Below are 24943 nucleotides of genomic sequence, written 5' to 3'. Positions count from 1 at the left end.
TACAGAGCACCTGGAAAAAAAATCATTTACAAAAGGTAAGGAAGAAATACTGACTGGGGAACATTCTGCAGCTGTTCAGCAAAAAGCAATGCAACCTCCAGAAATGACTTCCAGTAACCTACAGCATGATACAAGACAATGGCACACAGAGCTGGTTAAAATAAACAAAACATTGATGGAGTATATCATCACAAACAACAAAAGGCTGGAAAAAAATGGAAGAAGCTTTAAACAGATATTCAGATGAAGTGGTAAAGCTGCAAAAATTACAGGCTGAAATGAAGAAAAGTCTGGCTGAATATGAGACTGCTGAGGAAGAGATGTTTAAAAAAATAATAGAATTAAAGGACAGAGCACAGATTTTTAGCTATACCAGAGAAGCTGGAGGGAACAGAGTGATTTAATTTTATGAAGGTACAAATAAGAAACTGGACTGGTATTCCACAGCAGAAGTTGTTAGTTGAAAGGGCACAGTGTACAGTCCAAACCTAGCTATGAGAAAGCAACCTAGACCTTTAATAGGACAGATGCAATCCTAACAGCAGAAGGAATTGATTCTGACAAAACTGTGTCAGAACGATAAAATACTAAAAGTGGGAGACAGCAGAGTATTTTTGGAAAATGATTACGCATTTTACACTAGGCAGAAGAGGAATAAATTCCTTCCACTATTCTGAGAATGTCGAGATGCAGGTGTTTGATTCAAACTGTGGTTACCAGCTGTCTTCAAGGTATTCTTCCTTGGAAGGATAAAGTCATTTTTTGATGAAGTACCTGCTAAGAAGGAAATACAAAATTTGTCCAACAAAAAGTGATCTGTGTAACAGAAGGACATTCTACTTCTTGTTCTTCTAGTAATTAAGACTACAGAGAGACTGTGCTTTTGAAACATTTTCCACTGTTTCAACAGAAAATGTTGGACAAAAGGAAGGGAGAATGAGAGTTGACTAGAAAAATCAAGAGCATGTTGGAAATGAAGAAGAGACAGGATTTGGGAGAAGGAGATGAACAGTAATAAAACCGGTAATTTAATGTGGGATTACAATGCAATAATTATATTTATGAAATATGAAAGAACAAGTAAATCTGGAAATATTAGACTTTTTTTAGAATTTGTTTGGCTTGTGGTGGACTTTAAAGTATATGCCCTACTACACGTCATTAACGTTGGGAAAAATGCTTTGAATAAAGGAAGATGGGGAGAAAGTTAACTATAAGTAAAGAAAATATAGTTTTTCTTAATAGTACTATTTTTCTGGTGTATGGTTTTCTTTGTATGTTATAAAGTAAAGTTTTCTCAGTTATTTTTAAGTGTAATGGTGACTGTAAATAGGTGCTGCTGTTCTTTTTTCCCCTTTCTTTTTCCCTTCTCCCTTTTTTCTTGTTCAGTTTTAAGAATTGTAGGCACTGCAATGTAAAAAAAAAGCCTGGTTAAAAGTGCATGACAAGAGAAAAAAATAATGTGCATTTTCTCATTCTTGCATAGGGAATGACTGGATTAAGGATGTTAGACTGATACTTTCTGTTACAGCTTGTTACTGTAAGTAAATGAAAAAGAATATTGAATATTCTGAGGCTTTTTCTAGTAAATGAATATATGCTTAGTAGCAATTCTATATCTGGCCCTATGATCTCCATGAAACAATCTGATAAAGAGAAATTGACTGTCTGGTTCTCATGTTTCCATGGAGACAATCTGCTAATGAGAAATTGGTTGTCTGGTTCTCATGTCTCCATAGAGACAATCTGATAAAAAGAAATTGGTAACAGTCTGGTGGAGAGTGACGGGTTGGGAAAAAAGGCAAGAAAAACTGGTTATGAGATAATGTCCTCTGAAAGCATTCAGGGGTTTTCCCACCTGGAAGAGCTACAAAGATAAGACAAACCAGTTAGTACTTAGTAGAAGCACAGGCTGCACCATGCATTTTAGCATGGATAACTTTTCTTTTAGGTTAAATCAAGTCTGTGAGTGTGGCTGTCAGTTTTCTGACATTTGTTCCTATTAGGAAAGTAAAACTTCAATATTTGAAGATATATATATATATACATATATATATATATATATATATATATATATATATATATATATATATATATAGTTTTATGTTTTAGTATTAAATTAATAGGTTTTGGGTGGTATTGGTTTTTTTTTTGTTTTGTTTGAAGGCTTAAACAAAAAGTTTTGTAAGATGTGACATAGGCTCAAATGGATATGGTGAGAGACAACTATGTTAAAGTTCAACCTGCCAAACAGAATATACATGTAACACAAAAGCTGGAACTAGACATATAACAAAAAGTGTTATACATAAAAGATGGTAATAATAACTAACAAAAAAGGTGGTAATAATAACTTTTTAATACAATGATGCTTTCTGTAATGTCTTTAAATGTCAATGGTCTCACAGATAAACTGAAATACGAGGCACAGTGTGACAAAAACCAATAAACAAAAAAAAACACTGTGGAGAGGACAAACCGCACCAGACAGTCAAGAAATTTTAACTGATTTATTCCAAGGTTAAACGTTAGACAATTCACCACGTTTTTCGTCAATAAGCTATAAGACTTCATCAGACAAGGCACAATTTAATTAACACATTTATATATGCTGACAAATTTTAAATTAACCAATAAAAACTGTTAAAAACAATCCTCATGAATATGAATGTAAATGAAAAACTCATCCAAACATATGTATACATTTTAAATGCATCCCTACTTTACAGATACAAGTATTATTTGTACAGTATTTGGTGCACTAAAAACATTAAATAATTTTTTAATCTTTTGTTTATTAATATATTCATGTATAAAATTCATGATATTAAGACAACGTTCAACCAAAAACACAAATCAATTCATCAATGGGACAATACTCCCATCTAGTGGTCAAAAAAGGTATATAATCCTATTGCATCTTTTAACCTAAAATCAAAGTGAAACTTGAAATAGATAGAAATGTAGCGAGAATGAATTCATGTAATGAATATAAATAACACCTTAAAAATACCCATATAAATAAATATATTTGAATTAAATATTAAACCCAAAAAGTATTGATACATAAATATGTATATATATATATTAATAATATACATAAAATATACATAAAACATAAATAATATACCCATAAAATATTGTGTTATATTAAATGTATTAAATATTTAAAACTATTTAAAAAATGTATTTATTTTAAAATATATGTAAATATACAACCATGTAAATAAATAAATATATATATATATATATATATATATATATATATATATATATATATATATGTGTGTGTGTGTGTGCACATGTGAACCCATTGCTGGTATTATTACAGTTTAGCTGCCCTTAATTTCAAAACTGGGGCGAGTGAGATCTAGTCGTTTAGACCTGGGAATTTATTGGCCTCAAGAACAATCTGCCAATATATTTCCCAGTATTCAGTGTGAGTCTCGCATAAACCCTCTCTCTCGTTCTTCTGAATTTCTTCTAAAATGAAGAATTTATACTTTGCTAGGGGGCAGGTATTCATGTGTTTATATAGTGCATTAAATTTTTTCTTGTTTTTGATATCGTTCAAATGTGCATACACCCTTCTTCTTATTTTCCTTTCGGTCTTTCCAATGTAGAAAGCCGAACATATTTCACAAATCGCAATGTATACTACTCCAAAAGAATTGCAATTACTATGTACTTTACCAACAACTTCTCTATCTCTTGCTTCAATAAAAATGCTATGTGAATTAAACATAGATGAACATTGCATACACATACCACACGGATAAGTGCCCCCTATTTTTGTGCTTTTCTTCCTCACTCTATGTTGAACTGTCAACCAATCCTTTATATTACATCCCCTCCTTAAAATAATATTAAAAGAATCTCTTGATTTAAGTTAAGATCAATGATGTTAAGGAACTTGTCCCATTCTCTGTGAACCGCTTGGTTGATGACATCTGCATCCCCACTAAAATCAGTTATAAATGCCTGACTGTATATTTTTACTTTATGTAGGTCTTTAGGCTCTGTTGGACCAAATTCACTGGTAGTAGGGAGACTGTAATTCAATATTGGTACAAACCTATTATTTCTCCCTTGAATAATATCTTTTTTAATGTGGTTGCAAAAGTCAAGTGAATAACCGCTCTCCAAAAACATATCCACCAAGAATTCCAATTCTACAATAAAATCTTGGTCATTGGATGTCATCCTAAAAATCCTTACCATTTGACCCTTTACAATACTACGCTTTTGATGTAAAGGGTGTCCACTTTTAAAATGCAGATATTTATTGGAAAAAGTTTTTTTTCTAAAAACCTTAGACTTAAATTTGTCACCGTCTTTTTCTATCATCACATCTAAATAATTAATACTCTGTGTGTTCATTTCATGGGTAAATTTTAAAAAAGTGGTAGTGCCATTAACATATTTGATAAACTCTTCTAACCTTTCTATACTATCTTTCCAAAAAATAATGTCATCCAAAAAACATTTATATAAACTCCAGCATTCTCTATATGCGGTATGATGGATAAATTTATCTTCCCATGTATTTAAAACCATGTTGGCATATATGGGAGCACATCTTGCTCACATGGCTACCCCACTTAGTTGATGGTAATATTCTCCTTGGAGGAATAAATAATTATGTTTTAAAACCAATTCCATCAAATTGACACAGGTATAAATTTCATCATCTTTTAATTCTTATAAAGATCTTATAGCTTCTTCAAACCATTCTAGTCCTATTTCATGCGGTATTGAACCAAACAAGTCTACTACGTCTATAGTAACCAAAATAACATCTTTATTTGTAGTAATATTCTTCACTTTTCTTAAAAAAATCCCATGAGTCCTTCAAATAGGACCTCCCTTTAAACATTAGGTTCTTCAATTTAGTATCAATATATCTTGCTAAAGGTGATATCACTGAACCTTCTGCTGCTACAATAGGACGTAAAGGGGGGTCTTCCAAATTCTTATGCACTTTGGGAATGCCGAAAATTGATGGAATTTTTGGTTTATTATTATGTAAAAATTCAAACATACTTTGTTCAATAAATCCTTCCAGAAACAAATCATAATATGTGGTGTAAATTCTCTTATAACCAATATTAATTTCATTAAAAGAAACATTACTATATTTTGACTCTTCCAATAATATATTAAGCATTTTACCTTCATATGTAATGGAATTCATAAGAACCACCCCACCCCCTTTATCCGGTTTCATTATTCTCAAATTCAAATTCTCTCTTAATCTATTAAGTAATGTTAGTTCTTCTGATGTAAGATTAGGAGTAAATCTATTTTTTCTAATGGTTTGTCTTAACTCATTCTCTACAATATTCTCAAAATTTTTTAATTGTGTATGTATAGGGGGATTCCAAGTGCTTTTTTTCTTTAACTCACTAGCATGATCCACTTCGGTGGTAAAATCCCCACAAATTAATTCTAAATTAATTTTCCTCAGGAACATCTTAACATCGATAATTAATCTACTCATATCACATTTAGTCCTCGGGACAAAATTGAGGCCTTTAGAAAACAATTCAAAATAGGTGTCATTAATATCCAGCTCGGTATAGTTAAATATATTAAAGTTCTTAAAATTAACACATGTGCAAATAATGGCTTGATCATGTATATTTCCCAGATCTCTTTCAATATCATCATTATTAGTATTGGTGTTATTATTGTACTTATTAGGAAGTTCTAGATAGCTATGGTTTATTATCTCCTGCCCCTCCCCCTCCCCCATCTCTCCATCCATTCCTTTGAAAATTTCTTTCTTTCTGATTTTTGATCCTTTCTGACCTTCGAAGGGGAGGGAAATCGGAAGGGTCAAAAGGGTCCTGTTGTAAGTCACCATGTCTTTCGTCATGATAAATAATATTTTCATGTCCATATTGATTATTATATAAATATCTCTCATTTTTATAGTTAAAAATACTTCTAGGTTTCGGGTATTGTATCCCTTCTTCATATTCAAATGTATCTCTCAATATCTTTCTTTTTTTCTTTTCTACCATTTTACTGCATTTCTTATCTATATCACTTCTTAAATTCAAATATTTCTGTTTTTCTTGTTCCACAGTAAATAAAAGATCATTAGTTATTTTACCATTAACAATATTAATTTGCTTCATTAAGCAATCAATTTCTTCTTCATTGTTTTCGTCCCGAGGACTAAATGTGATATGAGTAGATTAATTATCAATGTTAAGATGTTCCTGAGGAAAATTAATTTAGAATTAATTTGTGGGGATTTTACCACCGAAGTGGATCATACTAGTGAGTTAAAGAAAAAAAGCACTTGGAATCCCCCTATACATACACAATTAAAAAAAATTGAGAATATTGTAGAGAATGAGTTAAGACAAACCATTAGAAAAAATAGATTTACTCCTAATCTTACATCAGAAGAACTAACATTACTTAATAGATTAAGAGAGAATTTGAATTTGAGAATAATGAAACCGGACAAAGGTGGTGGGGTGGTTCTTATGAATTCCATTATATATGAAGGTAAAATGCTTAATATATTATTGGAAAAGTCAAAATATAGTAATGTTTCTTTTAATGAAATTAATATTGGTTATAAGAGAATTTACACCACATTATATGATTTGTTTCTGGAAGGATTTATTGAACATAGTATGTTTGAATTTTTACATAATAATAAACCAAAACTTCCATCAATTTTCGGCATTCCCAAAGTGCATAAGAATTTGGAAGACCCCCCCCTTTACATCCTATTGTAGCAGCAGAAGGTTCAGTGATATCACCTTTACCAAGATATATTGATACTAAATTGAAGAACCTAATGTTTAAAGAGAGGTCCTATTTGAAGGACTCATGTTTTTTTTTAAGAAAAGTGAAGAATATTACTACAAATAAAGATGTTATTTTGGTTACTATACATGTAGTAGACTTATTTGGTTCAATACAGCATGAAATAGGACTAGAATGGTTTGAAGAAGCTATAAGATCTTTTCAAGAATTAAAAGATGATGAAATGTATACCTGTGTCAATTTGATGGAATTGGTTTTAAAACATAATTATTTATTCTTCCAAGGAGAATATTGCCATCAAGTAAGTGGGGTAGCCATGGGAGCAAGATGTGCTCCCATATATGCCAACATGGTTTTAAATACATGGGAAGACAAATGTATCCATCATAGTGCATATAGAGAATGCTGGAGTTTATATAAACGGTTTTTGGATGACATTATTATTTTTTGGAAAGATAGTATAGAAAGGTTAGAAGAGTTTATCAAATATGTTAATGGCACTACCACTTTTTTAAAATTTACCCATGAAATGAACACATAGAGTATTAATTATTTAGATGTGATGATAGAAAAAGACTGTGACAAATTTAAGTCTAAGGTTTTTAGAAAAAAACCTTTTTCCAATTCGTATCTACATTTTAAAAGTGGACACCCTTTACATCAAAAGCATAGTATTGTAAAGGGTCAAATGGTAAGGATTTCTAGGATGACATCCAATGACCAATATTTTATTGTAGAATTGGAATTCTTGGTGGATATGTTTTTGGAGAGGGGTTATCCACTTGACTTTTGCAACCACATAAAAAAGATATTATTCAAGGGAGAAACAATAGGTTTGCACCAATATTGAATTACAGTCTCCCTACTACCGGTGATTTTGGTCCAACAGAGCCTAAAGACCTAAATAAAGGAAAAATATACAGTCAGGCATTTATAACTGATTTTAGTGGGGATGCAGATGTCATCCACCACGTGGTTCACAGAGAATGGGACAAGTTCCTTAACATCATTGATCTTAACTTAAACAAATCAAGAGATTTTTTAATATTATTTTTAGGAGGGGATGTAATACAAAGGATTGATTGACAGTTCGACATAGAGTGAGGAAGAAAAGCACAAAAATAGGGGGCACTTATCCATGTGGTATGTGTATGCAATGTTCATCTATGTTTAATTCACATAGCATTTTTATTGAAGCAAGAGATAGAGAAGTTGTTGGTAAAGTACATAGTAATTGCAATTCTTTTGGAGTAGTATACATTGCGATTTGTGAAATATGTTCAGCTTTCTACATTGGAAAGACCGAAAGGAAAATAAGAAGAAGGGTGTATGAACATTTGAACGATATCAAAAACAAGAAAGAATTTAATGCACTATATAAACACATGAATACCTGCCCCCTAGCAAAGTATACATTCTTCATTTTAGAAGAAATTCAGAAGGACGAGAGAGGGGTTTATGGGAGACTCACATTGAATACCGGGAATTATAATGGCAGATTGTTCTTGAGGCCAATAAATTCCCAGGTCTAAACGACTATATCTCACTCGCCCCAGTTTTGAAATTAAGGGCAGCTAAACTGTAATAATACCAGCATTGGGATCATATGTGCACATGTATATATATATATATATATATATATATGTATATATATATATATATATATATATAAATATATATATATATATATATATATATATATATTTACTTACATGATTGTATATTTACATATATTTTAAAATAAATACATTTTTTAAATAGTTTTAAACATTTAATACATTTAATATAACACAATATTTTATGGGTATATTATTTATGTTTTATGTATATTTTATGTATATTATTAATATATATATATATATGGGTCTACTTCTAAACACCGACACGACGATTCCCCGACACAAAACTCACCGACACCAAATGACCGACATCACACAAACCCGACAACGCAAAACACCGAACATCAGTACACCGACACACGGAAAGTAAACAACACACTACACTACATACCATACACACTAGCCCTGACCCAAACCCTAACCCTAAGGTCCGACACTATCGCACACATCACCTACCTGCACCCTAACCCTAACTCACTTAACCCACCCCTAGCCCAAGCTCCGACACCAACGCACACATCACCTACCTGCACCCTAACCCTAACTCACTTAACCCACCCCTAGCCCAAGCTCCGACACTAACGCACACATCACCTACCTGCACCCTAACCCTAACTCACTTAACCCGTCCCTAACCTACAGTCCCTCACTAACACACACTTACCTTACCCGAACCATACCTCCAACACAAACACACACTCACCTTTCCCACAGCCTAACCCGACATCCCACAATCTCGAGCACTTACCTGACCGCTCCTAACTCCGTCACCGTCGCACACTTACCAGGTCGCGATCGCACATTCCCTTGTCGGTCTTTCCGCTGTCGGCAAATAACCCTGTCGGTAAACTTACCTGTCGGTCATCTCGCGTCGGTGAATATCCTGTCGGGGAATCGTCGTTTCGGTCATTAGTAGACCCATATATATATATATATATATATATATATATATATATATATATATATATATATATATACACACATATTTATGTATCAATACTTTTTGGGTTTAATATTTAATTCATATATATTTATTTATCTGGGTATTTTTAAGGTGTTATTTATATTCATTACATGAATTCATTCTCGCAACATTTCTATTTCAAGTTTCACTTTGATTTTAGGTTAAAAGATGCAATAGGATTATATACCATTTCTGACCACTAGATGGGAGTATTGTCCCACTGATGAATTGATGTGTGTTTTTGGTTGAACGTTGTCTTAATATCATGAATTTTATACATGAATATATTAATAAACAAAAGATTAAAAAATTATTTAATGTTTTTAGTGCACCAAATACTGCACAAATAATACTTGTATCTGTAAAGTAGGGATGCATTTAAAATGTATACATATGTTTGGATGAGTTTTTCATTTACATTCATATTCATGAGGATTGTTTTTAACAGTTTTTATTGGTTAATTTAAAATTTGTCAGCATATATAAATGTGTTAATTAAATTGTGCCTTGTCTGATGAAGTCTTACAGCTTATTGATGAAAAACATGGTGAATTGTCTAATGTTTAACTTTGGAATAAATCAGTTAAAATTTCTTGTCTGTCTGGTGTGGTTTGTCCTCTCCACAGTGTTTTTTTTTTTTGTTTATTGGACTCACAGATAAATACAACAAAGAAAGAATAGTGTACTATATTTAAAAATGTAGAGGGCAAATAGCTATGTTACAGAAGACACACTTGGAAGGATCTGAACATCTGAATTTGATAAAGAAAGGTTTTCAGGATGGTTATTCAGTGGAATACCTGGGACAGAAGAAAAAAGGAGTACTTATATTAATTGCAAGAGGAGCTTCAATAGTAATAGAAGAGGATAAAACATATAATAATAGTGGATTTGTAATGCTAAGGGGCTACTGACAAGGGAGGAGGATTACACTGGCATGTATTTATATTCCACCTAAAACTGCTATAGTGGAGCTTAAGAAAATTCTGGGATATATAATCAGTTTTCAGCAAAGAATATTACTTATAGGTGGGGACTGGAATTTGATTTGCAACAGTGAAGATGTGACTGGGGGATCAGAAAGGAAAGTATAACAAAGGAGGGTAGATTTTTAAGAAATCTATGAAAATATTTGGCATGGAAGTTGTGAATTCAGTAATTGGAGTTCAGAGTGAATTTACATATTATTCCCCAGGATATAAAAACTGGGCTAAGCTAGACAGAATTTATATTTCACAGGAACATGTGCATTTAATTGAAGGTCTTGATATACAGCTAATAACTATTTCAGATCATGCAGCAATAATAACTAAAATATAAACACAGAATAATGAAATAAAAAAGAGACACTGCCAGTTTCCCACCTATCTGTTCAAAAGAGAGGAATTTAAGGAATGTGTAGTGAAGATTATTCAAGAGTATTTGAGAGGACAGAAATTATTTCTGAAAAAATAACGAAGGAGTGGGATACAATTAAGGTGGAGTTTAAAGATCAGGTGAAAATAAAAGAAAGAGAGCTATGGCTAAGAAGTAACAAGAATTATTCAGAGTGACTGGCAAATGCTAAAGTATTGCAGAATAGGGGGAATCTCACAGAACAAGAAGAGGATCAATTGGAGAATGCTAAGCAGAAAATAAGGGACTACCTTGATAATATACATGAGTTTAGAAAGACTGCTGTTAAGTAACTGTTTTTTGATAATAACACTAGAGCACAAAATCTTTTAGCATAATGACTCAGGCAACAGAAAGTAGAAAGGCCTGTCACCAAGCTTAGGGAGCCTATACCAAGGAAGGTAATAAGATATCCTGTAGAGCTAGTAGAAATATTTTGGAAATTCTATGAAAGCATGTTTAAAGTAGAGAAATATGGAACTCAAGAAAAGATACAAATGGAAATGTTTATGGAAGAATTAAATATGCCAAGGTTAGAGGTAGAGTAGATGAGGCTTGAATTAAAATGATTCTGGTGTGGCAGTTAAGGATGATGAGTAGATGGGAAACCACAAATTTGTCCCAGGGATTCCACCAGTGTCCCTCATTGACATGTGTGACAGGTGTTGACTGAGGTTTCTTTTTGGGGAAAAACTCTTTGCTAGGATTGTAAAGGCCCCATGGCCATTAGCCTAGTAACCAGCTATGATTCTATGATATGTGGGAAAAGACTAAATAAAAGATAATACAAAAACTGAGAAAATAGAAGCTTTGTTATATGGATATGCATAGTAAGATGCACGCAGTTAAAATGTTTTTCAGCCCATTAGTCTTATACACAAGTCACACATGTTTTTTTTTAACCAGAGGAGAAGATGTGGGTAGCAATCAATAAAGAGCTGAAAGACTTTATCTGGGAGGGGAAGATGGCAAGAGTCAAATGGGATAAACTGATTCTTTCAGTACAACAGGGTGGATTGGGATTACCCATTTTGAAGGGGTATTTCAAAGCTACACAGTTAAGGCTCCTTAATACAGCACACACAGCTAACTATTATTCATATTGAAACGGGATGATGAACCCTCAAGAACCTTGAATAAATAAAGAGAGACAGGTATTTTGGATACCGGCCTTTAAGGACAATAACAATAATCATACAGAATATTATATCTATAAAGTAGCAGAAAGTATTCTAAGAACTAAGCCAACACAGGAATGGAGAAAGTAGAGTCTGCTGAGAGGGATGACTCCAATTAGGGATGTAGACAATAGGCAGGAGGGGGTGGAATTTATTAGAGAATGCTGGCAAAGGTACTAAGTTATTGGGAGGAAATAACTAGAAAGGGAAGGATGATAGAATGAGAAGAAGCCAGGAATTTATTTGGACTGCAGGTTAGAGATTGCCTACCCTATCAAGGACTAATATCAGTGTATAGGCAAAGAGAAAGAAATGGGGGGGGGGTGTTGTAAACGAAAGACCGGCACTGGTAGAGTTTTTAGCAGAATTTAGAACAGAAGCTGCCATTAAAAAGGGAATAATTAGTAGAGCATATAAAATATTGCAAGATAACTATAAGAATCAATCAGAGGAGCCTAGAAAGGATTGGGAAGAGAGACTGGATAAGCAATTCATAAAGAAACAATGAGAGGATATATGTATGTCTCCCAAATATACAACAAAATCTAGAAGATTTAAGACATTTGCTTGGAAATGTTTATATATATTTTTTTATACCTCAAGTAGAATCCATATAATTTTCCTCAGTTTGACAGCAAATATTGGAGGTGTGATGGGGAAGAAAGAGTTAATTGGGAACATATTTTCTGGGAGTGAGATGAGTTGGCAGACTTTAAGGATTTCCTGCAGGATGTACTGTTGGGGATGCTGGGTGGGAAAATTGGTGTGATGAGGGAGATGATTTCTCTGAGCTATGATACAGAATCGGAACTGCCTAGACATGGTAAGGCCTTGCAGTGTCTAATTATGGTGGTGCCAGAAAAGCAATTACTAGAAAATAGAAATCAAAATCTAAATCAGCTATGATGGAAGTAGTGAATATAGTAACAGAGATAAAACAACTGCAATTGAGATCTTTAGAAAAGAGTAAGAGCAATAAACTATGTAGGAAAAAACGGGAATTATGGGAACAATACATACAGTGGAGGAATGAGGTTTAAAAGAAGGCAGGACTTAAATGAGCTATGTAATATTTTATTTGACTGAAAATTATTAGGTAGATTATAAGTGGTGTATGTTTGCAACTGGGAATGTGTCAATATGGTTTGTGATGTTAAATGCTTGCAACTAGGGTAGTGTTGGTGTAGTTTGTTTTAATTTATATAAATGTATGATAGCCTATGTCTTAAGTGATGGTTTAATAAAGATGTTTTTTGTTTTAAAAAAGAGCAGGAATTGAATAATGTATGTAATGTTGCTTAGGTTATATGATGTATAACAATACATGTAAAGTATAATGTTTGTAAACATGAACTTGTTAATACAATTTGATTACTTTTTATATACATGTAAACTTGTCTATGTCTCAAGTGATAAGTCAATAAAGGTGTTTTAAAAAAAAAGATCACTAATGGTAGCCTGGTTTAATTTTTTTTTAGTCTTTTGTTAGTCACAGGTCTGGTTGATGTTATACTCTTCACGTAAATGGCATATACTTCAGTATCTGACAGCAGCTCGTCACATATAGGATTTCTGTATAGCATGCCTGCTGTAATTAACTAGTGTCCAGGTACATGGATTGCCCTGATATTGAAACTTTTTGTTCTCATGAGTAATCTTTGATATTTTAGTAGTGCGTTATGTGGATTATAGAAATTAATTAACAAAACCAATTGCTTGTGGTCAGTCTCTAGATGGAAGCTCTCTAACTCAAATAAGTGTCAGGAGAACCTCTAACATGGCTACACACTTACAAGGCACTCTCTCTTGATCTGTGAATAACTCTGCTCCACATCTGTTAGCATTCTGAAACAATATGCAAGATATAACATTTGTTAATATATTTGAAGTCATTCTATACCTAGTAATATTAGCACTCCCAATTTTCAAAAATCCAAAAAAGTGCCAAGGATCGTTGAACCACAGTTCGCAAAGTTTATTCCAAAAATGAATTTAGATGACACAAAGATTGTATAGCAACCAACAGTATTAACGCTCTTAAAATAATAACACCATATACGCGTTTTCGTCCTTCAATATAGGACTTCATCAGACAAATTGCTTCAGTTAAAACACATTTAAATACAAAATTGGGTACCATTCATTAGGTTAATTATCCAAAGAAATCTCATTGTTGAAATTCAAATAAACAAATCACCATGCATGTTTCATGAATATTAATGCCTATCTTCTTAAAGTGCAAGAGTGCATGTTGTGATTACGTACATAAAAAATGTTACAATATTATATACTTTCCTTGTTAAAAACTGTCATGAAATTATTTTATAAGAATGATTAATTAAAACACTCCATTATTGGATGAATGAATATTAAATAAATAAATAAATACTTTAATTAAAATTCAGTTAATACATTTAAATTTTCTATGTGGAGTCTGCTATCTGGAACTATGTCTGTGGTATATAGGTTCCCTCTTGTGTCCAAAATAAGAACTACACTACAGTTTACTAGCTCTTATTTTGAGTAATGGGGAAATTGTTAAAAAGTCATTCATTCCTGGTTTACTGTTAGAATCAAGGTTGACCTGACACCAAAGCTCCCTACTTTCCAATATTTCCTCCCAAAGGCCACCCCTTGTATCTGTCTTAATTTGATCCAACACATAGAATTCAAACTTATACTCTAAACAAATGGTGGTGTGTTTGTATAATGCATTTGTGTTTTTACCTCTCAGAATGTCATAGTTGTGTTCATATATTCTACGTTTTAAACATCTTTCCGTTTTGCCCACGTAGAATGACTGACACTTCTGACAAATAGCAAGGTAAACAACTCCCTTGCTCTCGCAATTATAATAGTTGTTGCTTTTTAGCCATCTCTTTCTACTTTCTATATAAATTTCTCCCTTATTGATGATATATGAACATTGTTGGCACCTCCCACATTTATATGTTCCAGTCTTGCCTTTGTTTCCTTTACATACTTTTCTACTGCTCCTTTCTAAAATCTTACCTATATTTTGTGAATTTTTATAAACTAATTTTGGTTCCATATTAGATATTTCGTCTATGTCAGTTAAAGAGGAAAATTTGCTCCATTCTTTATTAAAAATCTCCCTTAGTTTAAAATTTGTAGTGTTATATTCCACCACCAAGCTTCTCGTGAATACATCTTGTTCCTTTTTCTTCTTCCTGTTTGCTATAGTCATGCTACCTCCATTGGAAATATTGTTCAATTTATTCCAATTACCAGTCCCAAAACCTTCATTCCCTTTGTCTAATATCGGTTTAAACCTATCTGTCCTTCCACTCTCTACCTCTTTTCTTAACTTCTCCACAAAAGCCTCTGGATATCCTCGATCCAAAAACATTTTCTCCAGGGTCCTGCATTCATCTCTGAAGTCCAAATCATGTGTTGTCATTCTTGAACCCCTTACAAATTGCCCTTTGACAATATTTCTTTTGCTGTGTAAGGGGTGGGCACTATCGTAATGCAAAAAAGAGTTCACATAAGTATCTTTCCTATACACCTTGCTCTCAAATGTGCCTTCCCTTTTGTATATTTCTACGTCCAAGTATTTTAGTGAATCAGTACTAATAGTATATGTGAACTTCAAACAATTAGTGGTTTTATTTATGTATTCCATAAATTCTAGGAATCTTGTGTGCCCCCCTGTCCAAAAAATGACAATATCATCCAGAAATCTATGATAGATTGTCCATGACTCCCTGAATCTACAATTTGTGATATACTGCTCCTCCCATTTGGACAAGACAATGTTAGCATATGTGGGGGCACAAGCTGCCCCCATTGATACTCCAGTTTTCTGCTGATAGTATTCCCCATCAAACATAATGAAATTATATCTTAGAACTGTATCCATAAGAATTACACTTGCTATCTTGTCATCCAAACTGAGGGTCTCTTCTTCAAACACCGTCTCCTCAAATTTGTCCATCCCCTCAAAATGGGGGATGCATCCAAACAAGTCGACAATGTCTATTGTGATAAATAGGAGGTCATCCTTGTACATATCCTGTTTCAATTCCCCCCAAAACTCCCAAGAATCTTTTAGAATCAATGTATTATTGACCCAAATGCGTTTGGTTTTGAAATTCACAAATTTGGCTAGGGGGACTGTCTTGGAACCATCAGCAGAAACTATAGGTCTAAGAGGGGGATTTTCCATATTTTTATGGATCTTTGGTATTCCGAATATAGTCGTTATTTTAGGTTTTTTTACTTCCAAAAATTTGACCATTTTGTCATCTATAATATTTTCAAACAAAAGGTCCTGTAAAATTAAATCGATTTTATTATAAGCGACATTAATCTCATTTAATGATACCACAGCATACTTGCTATCATCTCTCAAGATGGAATTCATCTTACCTTCGTATAAGATTCTATCCATTATTACTATGCCCCCTCCTTTGTCTGGTTTCATAATTCTCAATAAAGGGTTACTACTTAATTCACATAGTACCTCATTCTCTTTCTTACTCAAATTATGATGAACCCACCCTGTATTATGTTTACTCCTAACTGAATCAATCAAAACATTTTCAAAGTTTCTTAACTGAGGTAGCAGGGGGGGATTGTATATTGACTTTCTCTTTAGACCACTTTCCATCATCATGCCCCTTTTAAAACCTGCCCTAGAGGCCAAAATTTCCAAATTGATTTTCCTCACGTACAACTTGACATCCAAGATAGTTCGTGTATAATCCCCTCTGCTCATAGGAATGTATTTCAATCCTTTGCTTAGGAGTGAAAAATGTTCAGTAGTGAGTGTTAGACAACTGAAGTTATAAATGGTGAAATTCTGATACGTGTTTTTCACTTTGTCAACCACAATAGTGTCTGTGGTAGCACCATTATTATCAGGAATAGGGGTATCTACTAATATCTCCCCCCCCCCCTGATTCTGAAAATTTCCTCTATAATTCGGGTTTCCGTCATGCGACGTCCTCCTTCCTACTAGTGGTGGAAATTCTATATCATATCTTTCTCCATTCCAGATATCATCTTCCCTAAACCCCTTTTACCAATTTTCACTTTGGTAATGTGATAGGATGCTAACACTGGATCTACAGTTAGCATATGTTTTACTTTGGTGAAAGTGTGGGCTTGATCATCTCCCCATGATCAGGATGCAGCACCCTTCAAAAGGAACTTCCATGGATACAGTGCAGTAGACAAATCTGGCACAAACCTGCCCAAAAAATAAACTGCAACACTGCGGTGGTGGTGCTGCAGCAGCGTTGTCGCCTCACAGTAAGACACTGTCTGGTTCGATTCTCAGCTAGAGTGTCTTCTGCGTGAAGACATGCGTGAATGGGCATACCTTCGTTGAAGGTTGTGCATCAGGGCTGGTAACTCGGCAAGTAAAAATCAACTACCAATCATTAGCGGACCAGAGTTCTGCTGTGGTGACCCCTAACCGGGAAAAGCTGAAAGACACAAACAAAAAGAACTTGTCTTAACTCAAGACACTCAACTGGCTATTGATCTGACCATGTTTACATAAAGAGCTTTTAGTTTAATTTTGCGTAGAAGTTGCTGTTAAAAAGGTAATACATATAAAATATTGTATGATATCTATAAAACTCAATCACTGGATATTAGAAAATATTAGAAAGGGAGACAAGAAAATCAGTTTACATTAAAAGGGAACAGTGGAAGTACATATGTGTAATGTCCAAGTATGCAAGAAAATCCACGTTTTAGGATTTTTGCTTGGAAATGTCTTTGTGGGTATTTTTATACCCCAAGCAGACTTCAGTGAATTTTTTCCTTAGGTGGATTGCAAATGTTGAAGGTGTGATGGGGAGGAAAGATACAAACATGTTTTTGGGGATGTAATGAATTGACAGATTTTAAGATTTGCTGCAGAATACTCTATTAGAAATATCAGGGAGCATCAGGGAGCAAATAGTTGTAACTAAGGAAATTATTATTTTGACCTGGGACAGATAATCTGAATTGTCTAGAAATAGTAAGGCCTTATTATGTTTAATTTTGTTGGTTGTCAAAAAAGAAATACTAGAAAATGGAAATCACAATTTAAACCAAATATATTTTAAGTATTGCACACTTTAAAAGATTCAAAAGAACTGAAAATCAGATCTTTAAAAAAGAGAAGAAGCAAATTCCTTAGAAATAAATGGAATTTGTGGGAACAATGCATAAACAATAATATTTAGGATGAGGAGTGGAGTTTAAGGGAAGGCAGGAAATGAGCAATTTATATAAAGAATAAAAGAAAACTAATACGTAATGTATAATATATGTAAATGAAAAAATGTTAATATGGTTTGTTTCCTTTTTTATTAATGTATGTGTGTATGTGTGTGTGTGTGTCTTAAGTGATAATATAAGATGCTCATGATATATGGGCTATATTCTGCCAAGAATATAACAGATAGCCAGGTTCTAAAGCTTCAGGGCACCTTCTGTGTGCTCAGACCATTAGATAGCACAAGCTAAGCTGCCTGAAAACACAGGTTTGAGGACCAAGCCCTTCAGAGCTGTCCTGCTCCTGAACACAGTAATCCTTTGTGGGCTTTCGAGGACCAACTGTCAGCTTGTGCTTTTCGCTTGCTAGGCAGATAAGCTCCCTTTAGGGAAAACCCTTCTACCTTCTTTTCAGGCTTGCTAGTTGTTGCTGAAGCACCTACCAAGGGGAGCAAATGCTGAGTGAAGAAAATGAGACACTTTTGTGATTTTAAGTATTTTCTTCTGATTTTTTGTTAAATTTTACTGCTTTCCGCCTACTTTTTGGCATTTTTCGGCTTGCTAAAGTTAATATATGTAACAGTAACAGTACTTGGAACACATCTAAAGCCTGTTTACTGCATTTCCTGTGTTGCACTTAATTTAAAATTGTTTTTTTCTCTAAACACTGCATTTTACCTGATTTTGGCCTAACACTCAAGTGTGGGGTCATTTATTGCACTGTTGTGATTATTTTTGCTGCTTGTATATCTCTGTTACCTTTAAACTACAACAAAAAGAAAAAAAACATAAACAGCTTGCTTTTTTCCCACTTTCTGAAAGTTAAGAAAGTTCAGTTACAGATTTGCTGTTCTGAACTGTTTGGAAGTTTCTAGAAGGCCATTGCTTGCTTGGGCTAAAGGGAAGTCTCTGTGTTCACCAGTGGGAGTGGTTAACACTGAACAGCCTGCCTGTCCCTGGAGGAGTGGTTACTGCCTGGAATCTGTAGTCTTATTGGCCATTTTGGGTCAATTCTAAACTCCTTGATCTGTCTCTCTTAAAACCCGGCTGCCTCGTGGTTTTGGCATCTTTGCAGGCTTGCTAGTTGTTGCTGAAGCACCTACCAAGGGGAAAAAATGCTGAGAGAAGAAAAGGAGCCACTTTTGTGATTTTAAGTATTTTCTTCTGATTTTTTGTTAAGTTTTAGTGCTTTGCCGCATACTTTTTGGCATTTTCCGGCTTGCTAAAGTTTATATCTGTAACAGTAACAGTACTTGGAACACGTCTAGAGCCTGTTTACTGTATTTCCAGTGTTGCACTTAATTTAAAATCATTTTTTTCTCTAAATACTGAATTTTACCTGATTTTGTCCTAGCACTCAAGTGTGGGGTCATTTATTGCACTGTTGTTTTTTTTCAATAATAAATCTTTATTGTTTTAGCACTTATTCATACAACATGAAACAAAAAAGAAGAACAGATAATTCCCAAATAATGGTACTAACAACAATACTACAACATATATACACTATTTACATGAATGCTTCCATCAGTTAACAAAGAGCAATAAAAAAGAACATATGAAGAAGATTATCAGTAGATCTAATATCTTGTAATAATTAATTTCTGATACCTTTTCCTTTAAAGGTATATATGTCCAGGGATTAAGCTAGGTTCGGTACATTAAGCCAATATAATATTGAAAATTTGTTCCCATATTTTCGGATTATTTATATTTTTGCTATGATCATTGATTAGTAATTTGTGGGCTAATATATGTTTCATCGCTAAAATCCTAAAGTTGTCCCATGAAGTTTGAGATGGATTCAACCAATTTGTAGCTACGTAGAGTTTCATTAACAAAAATATATTTATGAATATGGTCATTTGGGATCTAGACAAATTATTTGGAGGGATATGCAAAATCATAAATTCCCAAGAAAGTGTTGAATTTTGGTAACCCATCTTTTGAAGTTGAATTTTTAAAGAATTCCAAAGTTTATATATACATTTGCAGCTCCAGAACATGTGAAGGAGGTCAGCAGTTGGATCTTTACAGTATGGGCATTTAGGAGAGTTTTTAGAATTAAATTTATGCAAGCTAAGACATGTATAATAAGCATTATTAAGTATCATAAGTTGTGTAAATGTTAACTTTTGAAGAGAGATTGATTTTATTGTTAAGTTAATTGCTTTTAATATTTTACTTTCTTCCATCAATGGTATTTTTTCTTTCCAATAATTTGACAAGAGTACTTGATTTTGATATTTGAAATCTTTTATCAGTTTACTTGTAGATGTTATAAATTTAGTATCTTGTAAAAGAGTTTGTCATAAATTTGAGCATTTTGTTAAGTCCTCATCATTAACTTTAAAATCTTTAAAGTAACTTATGGAAAGTTTCTTTATCTGTCTCAATATGACTAAGTAAGATTTAGGTAGATTCATTTCCTGTCTTAATTAATGAGTTGAATAATTAAGATATGGGTATATATCAAGTAAAGTTAATCATAATTGGAAATTTTTTAAGATCTATTACTTGATTATTAATTTTCAGGTTAGGATTCCAATGAAAGGGTTGGAAGGTCATCATATGTTGAATAAGGTTTAATGATTGAAAAAGATTTTGTATCAACATTATATATATTTTAATGTGTTCCATTATAGCATATGATTTAAACGTGTCTTTTCTTAAGAAAGGTAATGATTTGGGATTAATATTCAGACTTACGACATGTTTGTAATTCAAAATTAACCAATTTGGTGACCATTTATTACTAAATGTATCATAATTAGCAATTCTTAAAATTCTGTTAGAATTTATTATTAAATAGTATGTTTCAAAATTGGGTAAATCTAGCCCCCTCTATTTTTCGGAGTCATCAATTTATCATATGATATTCTAGTTTTCCTTGGTTCCCATATGAATTTAGCCGATTCTGAATGGATTTGTTTAAAGAACTTCTTAGGGATTAGAACTTGAGTAAATCTGAAGATATATAATATTCTGGGTAATACATTCATTTTAATAATTGAAACCTTTGCTAATGGTGGTAATTTCAGATTATTCCATCTCCTTAAGTCAGATAGTATGTGATCCCAAACCAATTTAACATTATTGATATAAAAGTCTTTATTATCTGTGGAAAAAGTAATACCCAAATATTTTATCTTTTCTTCAGATTTTACTTGGCCTACCAATGGTAAAAGTGAAAAGGGTTTTGGAGTTTTTAAAGGAAATAGACTGTTTTTTTAAGGTTTATTTTGTAGTTAGATATTACTGCAAAGTCATCCACAGCTTTTGAAAGTTTTTGGGTATCTGAGATTGGTGTTGTACAGTATATATTAAGATCATCAGCAAAAGCAGCCATAGATATTTTAGTACCATAAAGTATTGGGGCATTATGGTATATACTTTGTTTAATATGTAAAAATAGAGGTTCTAGATAAACATTGAATAGTAAGGGGGATAAAGGACACCCTTGGCGGGTTCTGTTTTTAATTTGTATTCTTTTAGAAAAGTTTTTTGATGTATAAAGTTGTATAAGGGTTATTATATAATATTTGTAACATTAGGATAAAGTCTTGAGGTATGTTAAAATATGGTAAAATATCAAACAGAAATTTTATGTTAACGGTATCAAAAGCCTTTTGTGCATCAATTATAAGTGCATACATATTTAAATTCCTTTGACTGGCATAAGAAATTAAAGTATGAAGTGTTAAAGTATTGTCACTGGTTTGTCTAGCAGTTAAAAATACGGCTTGTTCATTAGATATTATTAAATCCATTATCTTCTTCAATCTGTTAGCTAAAATAGAAGACAGGATTTTCATATCTATATTTAAAAGTGAAATAGGCCTATAATTATCTGGGTTTTGAAGATCAGAATTTTCTTTAGGTATAAGAATTGTTTTTGATGCATTAAAGTGAGGGTCATTAATTTTATTGTTAATTATATAATTAAATATATGTGAGAGTATTTTAGCAAAAGTATCGCAAAATGTTTTATAAAACTCTGCTGTCAGACCATCAGGGCCCGGCACTTTATGGGATTTCAATTTTTTGATTGTATGTATTATTTCTTCAGTGGAAATTGGTTTAATTAAATCTACCTGAGAGTTATCATCTATTTTTGGAAAAATAATTTTTTGCAAAAAATCATTATTAGTCCTATTTATAAGTGACTCATTTTGATCACCATAAATATGAGAATATATCAGTTCAAAGGTATTTATAATATCTTCAGATTTTGTATATATGTTATTCTTGAAATGTATTTCCGGAATTTGAGAGGGTGTTTTCAATTGGTTAGTAATTCGAGCTAATGCCCTTGATGGCGTTTGAATATGGTTAGCATATCTTGCTAACATTTTATGTTCATGAAACATCAACCTGTTATTTTGGATCAAAAAAAGATCTTTTTGACATTTTAATAATTCCGTTTCTGTTTGTCTGTTATAATTCCGGATTAAATCCTGATCTAGTGTCTTAATTTTAGCCTCTAACATTTGTACATCTCTAATTTGTATTTTTTTATAGTGCGAGGCTTTTTGAAGAAAAATCCCTCTTACTTGTGCTTTAGTTGTCGCCCATTCAATATCAGGTGTATGTTGCTGTTTAGCTAAATTAACTAGTAGGCGATTGAGAATATCTTGAATTTCCTTGGTTATTTCTTCTTTATTTAACAAGTTTGGATTTAGAGACCAATTGTATCCCCTGTGTGGTAAACTATTTCTAATGTCTTTAGCAAAACTTAATGTAATTTTAGAATGATCTGATAAATAACGAGCTTGTATAGATACTAAGGGATCTAGATTAATCAGTGTTTCTGAAATCAGAAAAAAATCTATTCTAGACCACATTTTATGACAAGTTGAATAGAATGTGAAATTGTTTGTGTTAAGCTGATTGTTTACGTATTTAAAAGGATCATACAGTTTAAAGTCATCTTTAAGTTCGCTTAGTGCTACTACTGCTTGATTATTAAATGACCTTTGTGGACTTGACTTATCCAATTTAGGATTCTGATAAGCATTCCAGTCTCCTCCTATAACTATATAGTAGTTGTTATATTGATTTAAAACAGGATAAAGTGATGCTATGAAAGACTGTTGATTATTACATGGTGCATATATATGAAGAAGTAAGATGGGTTTATCATAAAGGGTAGAGGAGAGAATCGCATAGCACCACCTTCCTTCTTTATCTATTTTAAAATCTAGATTTTTTTTCTTGATATTGATTTTTAATAACTATCACAACCACCACACTATTAGTTTTGCCTTCCGAGGCTATAACCTCTCTAATCCATTTTTTTTCTTAATATCTGCCCATTGATCATTGGTCAAATGAGTTTCTTGAAGTAATATAAAACATGCCTTAGCTTGCAGAAATAAATGAAGAAATAGTTTCCTCTTTTTCAAGTTCTGGAGCACTTTAGTATTCCATGAATCTATTTCTCACATTTCAAAAACTTCATTTTGCATAAGTGTTCTTTAAATCGGAGAAAATATGAAAAATTCAGATAAGTTTTTAACATGTGTATACTATGGAAGCATTCTTGAAATCCCGTCCCATACCAGTGCCTACCCACTATACCCCTGGACCACGACATATATAGGTCTTTTACATAATAAAACATTATAAGGTTTAATAACATTGACAGTATAACATTGACAGATATGTGTTCTTCAGGTAAAAATATATAAAATATATAAAATACAAAAAAACCTATATAAACTACAACTAAGTCTACAAAGCCTAACCTATACATTCCCTATTAAACACTACTATTCATCTACATCTCTTGTTCTAACTATTTACTTGAATAAGTCAAGGAAAAGAGATAATAACAACATATATAAGTATTATCAGTCATCTCCATTAAATCTCAAATGTCTACTTTAATAGTAATAGTTTAGTATATCTCGATAAAAATATTCACAGAATAATGAAGCCGACATGTTTATGGAATATATAAGTAACTAGTTTGACCTAGAATATATGTAAACCTCTATTTAAAACTAAAAAATCAAATATGAGACACTATCAAAAGTTATAAAATACAATGATCAAACTGTGTTCAGTCTAAAATGTCTTCTATTAATTGGAGAACAGGTGATAAAAATGTTGGTACGTCAGATCTATATAGGTATATAAACATCTATATAGTGAGAATAAATAACCACTTTTCTACCAATCTTAGATTCTTCATTGTTAATATATTTCTAGATTTAAACTGAAACAACTAGTATCAATAAGTACTAGCAGGGTTCAGCTTTCAACTTTTAGAATCCAAAGCTGTCATAGTTATAAAGTTATATAACATATACCTAGTGTCATATATACTCATTACCATATGTTATAATTATTTAAAATGGTCCTAATAATTAGATAGGTAATCCAGGAATTAACAACACTACTTAATGCTACTCTAAATACAATGATATCTATATACATTTAGAATCCTACATTCAGTAACTTTTATTCCAGATTTTATATTTATTAAAAGCCATTATAATATTACCTGTACCAAAATTGCTATAAACCTGTGATAAATTTTTAAAAAGGGTTTATATAATTTCTCACATTATGTAGTGGAACCTAACTAAAGAAAAAGTGTAACATCAATACTTATCAGAAATCTCAGTGTATTAGTAATGTATGTGTGAGTCATTTCTATTGAGGGACTTAATAAACCAGATTATATATTTGAAAAGTTAAATCATTATAAATTCAATGTGATTATCAACTTGTTTTATAATTTATGTAACAACAAT

The sequence above is a fragment of the Protopterus annectens genome, chromosome 2.part2 (genome assembly GCF_019279795.1).
Source record: "Protopterus annectens isolate FY-2018-M chromosome 2.part2, PAN1.0, whole genome shotgun sequence".
In the NCBI taxonomy this organism is placed as follows: domain Eukaryota; kingdom Metazoa; phylum Chordata; order Ceratodontiformes; family Protopteridae; genus Protopterus; species Protopterus annectens.
This window is presented reverse-complemented; position numbering follows the sequence as displayed.